Source organism: Patella vulgata, chromosome 1 (genome assembly GCF_932274485.2).
Source record: "Patella vulgata chromosome 1, xgPatVulg1.2, whole genome shotgun sequence".
Lineage (NCBI taxonomy): Eukaryota > Metazoa > Mollusca > Gastropoda > Patellidae > Patella > Patella vulgata.
In genome coordinates this window covers 33,449,749-33,461,139 of record NC_065879.2, presented here as the reverse complement: position 1 = coordinate 33,461,139, position 11,391 = coordinate 33,449,749, and positions in this window count along the sequence as shown.

Genomic DNA, 11,391 nt, shown 5'->3' with positions numbered 1-11,391 from the left:
TTAGTGATAGCGTAGATTTACTCAATACGTTCTTTCCAATAGATCATCATTTAACTTGAAACAAGGGAAACAGTCGATCGAAGAAAACAGATTTAAAAAAAAAAAACAGGTTTCAATGTGACAGTAGTGCTTCGGTCATGCATTTACCTCCGAGAGTGCCACCCTTTCTTTGAAAGTAATGATTGTGCCAAATTTGAACAAATTCCATCTAGATTCGCGGCCTGTAGGTAGAGTGTTGACAGATCAAATGTAAAAAAAACCCAAAAAAAACCCCCAAAACCCCAGACCTATAAAAATATATTTTCTTAAACTCTTTTAATTTTGAAATTATATTGTTTTCACATGTGCTAAGTGTTTTAGCGAATATTTATAGAAGGTAATATAATCCTTTAGTGGCATTTAGCAATTGGAAACATAACAAAACTGATAGCCCGATTTTATCGTAAGATCGTGTGATTTTGTCGTGCCGTCGTATCATCGACTTATCGCCACTGTAAGTCGATGATACGACGACACGACAAAATCACACGATCTTACGACAAAATCACGCGATCTTACGACAGAACAAACTGTCGTAAGATCGCGTGATTTTGTCGTGTCATCGACCCAATTTTGTCGTGCCGTCGTATCATCGACTTATCGCCACAACATGTCGATGATACGACTGGCCCCTCTCCTGTGAGGTTAAGGATCCAACTTGCTTCGTGCCAGTTGAAGCGACCACTGTATTTGGTTTGACGACTGTGGTGATAGCCGTTTCATCAACATTCCAGATCCTAGTACAATCAATCTTATTTCTGCCCATTACCTCCTCCAACTTTCCAAAGAACACACTGACATTTGCCTTGTTGAATGCTGATGCTCTTGCTAGGCTTGTAGCTTCGGGGACGCGTATTGCCAGCTGTGGATGACTCTTCAGAAAGGCAGAGAACCAGTCAGGTCCAGCCATTTGGACATCGCTCCAGGAAACTGGCATCTGCAAATTGAAGAGCTTTGCACATTCATATGCTAACATCCTCACTTCCCGTGGAGACAATCCAAAGTATATTGATGCAGCATGCTGCAGGTAGGTCGCAAGCTGCTTCTCTTGTTCGTCAGTAAAGACTTGCCGCGGTTTTGTGTAGCCAAAGGAAATCGTTGATGTTGAAAGTTCTGCCTGGTTCAGTTTTTTATATTTATTTATATATCCATGCAGAGTAGAGGCAGGAATATTGAAAAGAGCTGCAGTTTTCTTGTACCCATCAGATGTCGATTTCGAATGTTCCAAAGCTCGCTGTAATACATCTGGTGCTGTCCTCTCTGGCCTCTTCCTGTAATAGACTCGAACCATGATGGTGTTGTGATCTAAAAATGATATAAACAATTAATTAGGAGGGGTAATTGATTACGGGGCAAGTTCGACCCCCTGGTCGGGGCAAGTTCGACCCCCTGGTCGGGGCAAGTTCAACCCCCTGGTCGAACTTGCCCCGATTCTGATGGTTGTACTTGCCCCAACTGCTCTATTTTTAGAAACCACGTGATTCTATCGGATACGTTCAAGGCAATGCAGAAACTTATCTTCCATAATAAAGTTCACTCCCTCAACAATAACTGAACATGCAATGACGATTGTGCTATAATATTTACGTTGTAAAGATAGACATGACAGAACATGTAAAAAATATACTCACAGTTGCCATAAACAGTTTTCCACGGCCCAGCTCGTCTTATTTGACCTTCAATTGTACGTTAACGGAAACGCTGCGACCACGTGGTCACAAAAAGGGGGGGTTACCCTAAAGGGTCATCTATTTTTTGCGATTTAAAGAAAGGTTGTACTTGCCCCGGGGTCGAACTAGCCCCGGTCTCCTTACTGGCGATTCTTTTTGAGAACTTGAGGACAAAAATCGTATATATCCTAGATTTACTATTACAGTGAGTTCAATCACTTGACGGCATACCATAATTAACTCGCTGATAATCCGGTTCGTGTCAATGAGAGAATTAAATATTTCGATAGTTGAATTCCGTTTACTGTGGCTTCATAGGCTACGGCATGTAAAATATACAAGGTTGCCTAATAGGATATTTTTATTTCAAATTATATTATCACCATTGGTAAGAATGTAAGTACGAGTCGAATGGCGACGATTCTCCAGTAAGAAAACGGTTTGCCATTTGTTTCATTACCGCCGCCAAAATGCTCTGAAGTGAACGACGAGTATTATTGTAAGCTTTTCTTACAAATGCAATTGAAATTTATATCATTCTATCAGGGATTCAGATTCTGAAATCATTATGGTACCTGAAAATAACAATAAGCCTGTTGTACACTCAAACTTTATAGAAAATTGGCTATCAATGGATGAGATTTGACGTGTATATAATAAAAAATATATTATACGGTGTGCAAATTGACTAAAGTCACCCCCAAAAATATCTGATCTTAGTAAATCATCTAAAACTGGGCTATTGTTTAATGTAAAGACGAATCTATTTTTAAGTTGTTGTATATTATTGTAATTATATCGGTAATTGTTTTATAACAGGCCTACCTGATAAATAAAATTGAAGCATGTTGTCTATTTTATCACACATTTTTGGCAGATACAATATTCCAGTTGGCGGAAAAGAGTATAAACATTATTGTATATAAAAATTATCGTCTATTCTCCCGGAAAAAAATTGAATGTCAGTGTGAGCCCGGTCACTGGGTTAATTAAGACGCCCATACGCCATACATACAGTGTGCTATGAGGGTAATTTTGCCCGGACGGCGGCACTACGGGCTATTCTTATATCGTAGCCCATTCCTTCTGCTAATGGTTCTTTTACGTGACAAGATGTGTGTGTGTGTGTGTGTCAACGATGGGATCGAACACGAGACATCCAAGTTAGCGAGCCAACGTCTTACTCACTGAGCCAGTCACTCCCAATAATAAAAAAAAGAATCGAGCGTCAAGATGGCGAACAAAGATAAGTGATTGTTTAAAACTCGTGTTATGTAACATCTATGCTTTAAAAAAAGAAAATAAGACATAAATGTCTGATAGTTTCAAATGAATAATTTTAAATGGGAAAATAACAAAACGAAAGGAGAAATAAACCTTTGATAATTTATAGTTTGTTCGGGCGTGTATTAATAAAAGGAAAAAAAATCTTGGAAAATAAAAACACAAACACAAACATAAACATTTCAATTAGAGGCGTCAACAGTATAACATTATAATAGCCTGGCATATTTCAAAATTTATTTACTAAGATATATATATATCTTTAAAAACGTGTTTGTTTTTTTTTCGACCTAACTTTCGGGCAATCTGACTTTTCGGGCAGACGAAATGTAATACCAATAAAACGGGTTCCGCCCCCTTAACACTGATCGAGCCCGTATTCCTATGGTATTGTTTGAGATATATGTTCTAAAATACAAACCAGGTTAATAATTAACATATCGTCGTAAATAAATTTTGTTTGGGATCCATATTCTGGGTTTAAAATTCCAATTGTCAATGGAACTGGTTAGCTTTTATTGTGTACTCCACAAACTACGGGGTTTTCTATGATCACTAAACTATGAAATTAATACCTCGGGCTTGATTATTTGTAATTATACAAGATAAACACATAAATCAGCTTTTGTGACCATATTTTGAAATTGGAAACCTCGTTAAATACCTTACAAATAACTCATCAACACTAAATTTGATCAACTTTATCTGTAAAATATAATCCCAGCCTAGAATGCCATAATACTAAAACACCAAGTATACTTCTCAAATTTTGAGAAGTGTTTATTCTGCTTCCATTTAATATGATCGAAAATGTTTATTTAGTTAGAACTCCAGACCAAAGCAGGCCTGCAAGACAGTTGTCTTTAAAAAAAAAGGGTTAATATATTTTTGTTACCTTAGATGACGATATTTCTAGGTTAGGTGCGGTTGTATTTTTGAATGAAATGTAATTTGGAACAATTTTTAACATCTGGCGGATCAGAAGATAATTAAAAGTATATGAAATGGGGTTTAATGTCCTACTTTTTCTGCACCGAATGTGCTAATGAAGACAGGTGAAGTATATGACTGGGTTAAGCCGGAAACCGAATTAGAAAATTATTGGTCCAAATGTATTCCACCCGTTGACTGAAACTTTTAAAAATTAGCAGAAAGACACAATTTTTATTTAAGTATTTTAGAATTAAAAGAGGGTATTTGGCTAAGTTTGGAAACCACATTTGTGATTATTTGTGTCGATTCATTAGGCCTATTCTATATTGGCAATAGGCCTAATCGGGTATTAAAAACTCGCCTCACTGCTATTCTATACCAGATTGAGATGAGGAGACAATACAAATTATATTATAACAAATCTTCAAATTGTCTATATTTCATGATCTCATATAAATAATATTATGCTTTATCTTATTCATAACGTCACAATTAAGAGAATGACGTCACAATAGCGCGCACGTCTAAATAACCACTTTTATGCTAGAATCCAATGCAAATAAAGCGATACCAAAATGGGAAATAGTTTTCACTGCCGAAGTCACTGAATTTCGGTTGTTTCTCGAAGAAATCAGTGAATATTTCAAGATCATCACCAGTCAGTCACAGATCTGATGAATCGGTACCAAGACCACTAATTCCAACTGGAAGTTCGCGGCCTGGTTCCAGGAAGAGTAATGGGTCCGATGGATTTGATGCCAGAAGTTTGTCTTCTGGTGAACAAAATGAATATATAACAGATTGTAAGATTCCAAGTTATTCTGGAATTAATTGTCAAGCTAAAACAGGTAATGATGTTCATGTGACAAGAATTTCTAGAATTGATTGTAAAACTAAAGCTAAAGCTTCCATCACCAACAACAAAACGGTTCCAAGTCTTCTAAAATCAAACGTCAGTCAGAGCCATGAAGATTTATTAGCACTATTCGTCACACAACCCGTATCTAAGCGAACTGATAACTCTAACCGAGCATCGAGGCATATCAAACCACATACTGGAAAGCGGTCACAGCAGTGTTGGAATAAAGCTTCAACATCGTCTTCTAACAAGTCTGCAACAACAGTTGATGCTGGAGCTAGACCAGTCCGACCAAAAGCAGCTGTAGGCCGAAGAACTGCACCTGTCGTCACCCAGGAATTCGCCTTGCCTGGCTATATTGCCGATTCCTCTGAGAGATTAGAAGCAGGTACACCACTACCAGAGCAACGGGGACAACGAATCATAGATGATTTTATTTAGCGGTGTCTAGAACAAAAGCCGTTCAAAGATTGAAAAGAAATACTAATCAATTATCACTGGGGTGTAGAAATGGTGTTTGTTTTGGTAAGTATTTTAAAACTGTTAGTAATTATGAACCTAAATAAGACATATTTCAAAATCTGTAGTATAATATTAAAACATATTCAACAATTAATTATTTGCAGGAACCATAAAACTCCACCAAGCTGCACCAACCAAGAAGATTAGAGAAAGTGGGTAATCTGCATCAGAGAAATGAAAGGGTACGAATCCATGCAATGTCATCTAACATAAAGGATATGTAATAATGTTACATAACAATTTTGGCACTGGAACTAAATGGATATTGGTCTGATGAACTAGGACAAAAAAATATACTAAAATATTTTTTCGAATGCAGCCATTTCATTGGTTAAGAGTTTAAATCCTAGTCCAAATTTTAGGTCTTAGCAAATGAAAAGGCTGCAATCTTAAACTGTTTTTATCGACCGCTGGTCATGCCAGATCTTAGAATATTAACGAAAATAGTTAAAGATACATTAGTTAAGAGTTTAATAAAGAGTTGGTCATTCTTGCTATAATAATTCAAAAATAAATGATAAAAAAAGAAAATATTGAAAATTTCATTCAAATTACTTCATTCTCAGCCAAGTTATCATTGTTTGTAGTTTTGACAAGATGTGTGCACAGTGGTAACCAAGGCACTGGTATAATCGAGACTTAGCCTCGCTATCCTATTTTTAAATTAAATTTTTAAATGGCGAACCGTTTTAATCTAGTTAAAATCTCAAGTATCCGATGCCATCAAGAGTCGATTATGGTCTTGTTTTGTTAATAAATGTCTAATTAATATTTTATATAACATTTCAGACCTAAAGAAAGACCTGCAATAGGCAGATTTAGCTCTTGCATAGTGTATGTTTAGAGATACATTATGGGAGATTTTTATAAGGAGTAAGCCATTCTTGCTATAATAGTTAAAAAATATATGATGAAAGAAGAATATATTGAAAATTTCAGTCAAATTACTTTATTCTGAACATAGATATCACCAGTGTAATTTTTGACTAGGAATGTCTAATGGTTTGGATTGTTCGTACTTGGTTTTATTTTATTGAATTGCATCTTCACCGATTCTTAGTATGGCCGATCGTTTGATTGACAGGCGTTAACTCCACCTACATAATCTCTGCTGTCATTTGTCTGCTGTCATCATATCCGAATTTGTGTTTTAGCTTTTTTGATTTTTATAACAATTGGACAAAATAAGTGAGAGGGTAAATTTTCATTCTTACTTGTATTTTGGGCATGCATTAAATCAATTGAATATAGGACATAATATAGGTATACACCAGTGGCGTCGTGCCTATTGGAGAAATAAAAATATTTTTATTGATATTATTAAGACAGAAGAACTGTCTCCAGGAATTGTATAAATTGTCATTATCTGTGTTTAGTTTATTGCACTTTAAATAGTTTAAATGTCATTTGCTAAGGCGTCGCTCAACAGCGGCCTCGCTTCGTACACTCTATCATTTAGCCTCGATCCGGGAGTATGGTGTCAACATAACGGTTAATCTCCACTCACGACGCCATTTAAAATTAAATCAGTCAACGAAATCCCGTCTAAATCCAAGCTGAATCCAAGTCATCCGTGGGTCTACAGAGTTGATTTTGTGCTTGTTGTGTAAATAAAGATCTAATTTATAATTTCTATGACATCTGAATATCTTTATTCTGCAAGTTTATCATTAAATAATGCACAAAATTATACAGCTTAAACATCGGTTGAGACATGTTCGTCTGTATTATCTCGAGCGCTCGACTTAATTATCTTGAGTGCTCGACTTTCAAGCGCTCGACTTAGTATCTCGAGCGCTCGGAATATTATTTCTTTTTTTTTTGTTCAAAATCAACCACCGTAACTCAGATTATGCTGGCTACGGGCCTGAAGCAAATCTTATTGTCATCATGGTGATTATGCAGTTTTTATATTAATTAATGTTTGAATAACAAATAATATAAACAAACCTTTATTTAAGTTATTTTTTCTGAGATTGAGAGATATGTTTGTATCAACATTCCTGCAGATAACTGTTGCCACTCGCCAATCCACCAGTCATCCACACTGCTTGAGGATGCTCTACCAAGTGCTAAATTTATTGCCCGATTGACTTGAAATTTATACACACCTAGGTAGCCTAAAAATGATTTTTCATAATTACTTTTGTTCACTTTGAAAAGTCTTATGGTCCTTCTAGTCTCTAGACAAAGAAACTATTGATTAGGTGCTAAATTTATCAATCGATTGACTTGAAATTAATACATAAGGGTTTCTGTTCTAAAACAAAAAATCCTGTAGATTAATCTAATAATCTAAACAGCAAAAATTATCTTGATTTGTTTTGGTTCATATAAGGCAAGCGCGCTGTATCACGAGGCCTGTCATTGAGTCAACTGGCATGGTTTCAAATCTCTGGTTGTACGTGACAAGGAGTAGGGTTGCCTGTCCAACCTCGTGGGTTTTCTCCGGGTCCCTCCCACTGCTAAAGACCCCTACGGGCAAGCGAATTATTGAAATAAAATTAAACCATGTTAGTCCCGAAATGACCTAGTCTGTGTCGAGTGGACGTTAAACCCCATTTCTCTCTCTCATATAAGGCAAAGAGGAAAACTGTCAAATTAAAATTATATCTGATAATTACTTCATTGATTACTGCTCTTGATCACTTTTTAGTTTCTTGTAAATGTTGCCTTGAACTAAAAAAAACTGTTAGCCTGGAACAGTCTGAATTGGCAAAAGCCCATCTTCCCAAAATCTCTTGTTCTGTATTTGTGTTAGAAATCACAGTTCTGCTTGAAGTAAACATTAGCTTTCAGTTCCACTTTAATTTGATAGTTCTTGCCATGTCTGTGTATTTTGTCTTGTCCGCAGGTTTCTCTTAAAGGGACAATAAAACTCTTGCTGGCTTGACAGCTCCAGAAAATAAAAAATAGCCTTATTCTAAGTACTAGATGTGTTAATGTCCTACCTGTTGTGTAAATTATCCATTAAATCCTATTTTACTTGTCCAAAGGGTTCAAAAATATTTTTAAATCCAAGTCACATTTGAAAAGCTTTACGTCAGGCTTTTCAAATCATTTAGTTGAATTTTTACAATTTTTTAAATTAGGTGTGTTAAGATGAAATATGTATCATCAATTAATTGGAATATTGTAAAATAGTACAATTTGTTGACCAGAATAAAGATTAGGACATATTATTCAGTTACAACAAGAGTGGTATTGAGCCTTTAACGGATTTGTTTGTGCGTAGTGTGGTCCTCTTGCACTTACTATTGAAAATGGGTATAATATCATGATTCAAGTTGACAAAAGATAATTGCACAAAATTTGTTAACCAGCGGCTGCCGGGCAGGATACGCCCACATTTTGCAAGAGATGGATAGAGAACAAGCTAAAAACAAAAAAGATTTTTTGTACAATCAGGGGCCATAATCCAAAAAGTTATGGTCTTAAATGCGCAAATATCAAAAGGGACTGAGATTTTTGGAATATAAAGATATATTTTAAGTTTCATCAAAACTTGATAAAAATTCTGACCTCTAGAGGGTCCATAACCTTTGTATTACATACTTATACACAATTTGCGTACACAATTTGCCATTTTGTCGGGCAGTTTCATTTTAATTTTCCCGAATTTCCAATTCAACCTTCATTATGATGGAATGGTGATGTATCTGAACGGTTTTTAAAATCGGAAAAAAAACTGTGACCTCTAGAGAATCCACAAACGAAAAATGTGATTTTTCGACCAATCAGGGGCCATAATCCAGGAAGTTACGTTCAGATATGTGTGATTATCCAAAGGAACCAAGATCTTTATGATAAAAACATATATTTAAAGTTTCATCCAAATCGGATAATAAAAACTGTGGCCTCTAGAGGGTCCACAACCTTGATATACCATATTTTTACACTATTTGTGTACAATTTTTGTTCGATTTTCATGAAATTCGAACTCAACCATCAATAGTGTATGACTGTGATATATTCACACATTTTTTTAAAATCAGATAAAAGTTGTAATCTGTATGTGATTTTTCGACCAATCAGGGGCCATAATCCAGGAAGTTACGTTCAGATATGTGTGATTATCCAAAGGAACCAATATCTTTATGATAAAAACATATATACTATTCAAAAAAAGTAGGGGATATTTGATTTTTAAGTATTATTAAAGTCACCTAATGAAACTGACGAAGAAACAAATGACAAAATGAAATGAAGTTCACATTCATCGATTTATTCCAAATGATCGTTAGACTAAGTAAGGCACAGACTGACCATTATAAGGGTAAAATGATACCCGGGTCAAACAGCAAAGTTACCACAGCATCACAACCAAGTCAGTAACGGGTAAATCCTCCTCTGTTTGCCAAACAAGCATTGATCCGACGTGGCATACTCCTAATGAGACGTCTAAGGTCATTTTGGTCCAGATTGTCCCATTCCTGTTGCAACGCAGCAGCAAGTTCTTGGACATTGGCAGGACGTTGTTGACGTTGACGTAACCTCTGTCCAAGCATGTCCCAGACATGCTCGATGGGGGAGAGGTCGGGACTCAGTGCTAGCCAAGGTAATGTGGTGATGTTCTGTTGTTGGAGGTAACCTGTAACGATCCTGGCCCTGAGACATCTTGCCAAGATGTTGTCCCGGTAGTACTGGCCTGTAACACGCCCTGCAACAACATGTAAAGCCGTTCTTCCAGTAACAGTGATGCCTCCCCACACCATAACAGAACCACCCCCAAATTGATCATGTCTGATGACGTTAACGTCTTGGAAGCGCTCGTTTCGACGACGCCACACCCTCCTACGTCTGTCCAAAAAATCAACAGTGAACCTTGACTCATCTGAAAACATCACATTGCTCCAGCGTCGATTATCCCAGTGTTGACGATCCCTACACCAATGACGTCTTGCCTGAATGTGATGATCTCTCAAACAAGGGATCACGCGAGGACGTCGGGCGCGAAGGTGACCCCTATGCAGTCGATTCCGAATCGTCTGGCCACTCACTCTCACACCAGTGTCTGTTTGAAGACGAGCGCTGATCTGATTTGCTGTGATGACACGATTTCTCAAGGCCAAGGTACGGATAAATCGATCCTGGGCTTGAGTTGTCGCCCTTGGTCGACCTGAGCGTGGTCTGTCCTGTACAGATTGTGTATCACGGTATCTGGACCATAGCCTGCTTATGACAGACTGAGAAACATTCATCGTCCGCGCCACAACCGCCTGTGTTGTGCCGATCTGTAGCATGCCAAGGGCACGTAACCTTTCATTTTGGGTAAGCCGACGCATATCAAAATTTGTTTTCTGGTCACTAAAACAATTAAACTGATGTTTCCACCCTGGAATTCAATGCCACAATGACTGTAACATTCAAAGTCAGAGTCGTGCAAATCTTGGGTTGGACCCCCATGATGATCCCAAGCATCACCTGCATTCCATGCGGTAGCTATTGGTGCGTTTGGGCGTCACATGTAACTGGAAATGTTTCTTCTGTTAGGTTCTATAGTGACTTTTTTCGTAGTCATTTGCATATTTTAGTATTATGCCCCCAAAATCAAATATCCCCTACTTTTTTTGAATAGTATATTTAAAGTTTCATCCAAATCGGATAATAAAAACTGTGGCCTCTAGAGGGTCCACAACCTTGATATACCATATTTTTACACTATTTGTGTACAATTTTTGTTCGATTTTCACGAAATTCGAACTCAACCATCAATAGTGTATGACTGTGATATATTCACACATTTTTTTAAAATCAGATAAAAGTTGTAATCTGTATAGGGACCGCAAGGTAAAAACGTGATTTTTCGTACAATCAGGGGCCATAATTCAGGAAGTTACCCTCCGATATGCACAAAAATCTAGAGGAAACAAGATATTAGGGTTATAAATATGCATTTTAAGTTTCATCAAAATACAATCAAAATTGTGACCTCTAGAGAGATCACAAGCTAAAAACGTGATATTTCGTACAATCAGGGGTCATAATCCATGAAGTTATGGTCCGATACATGCGAATATCAAAAGGAACCGAGATATTTGGGAGATGTACCTATATTTTAAGTTTTGTCAAAATCGGCTAAAA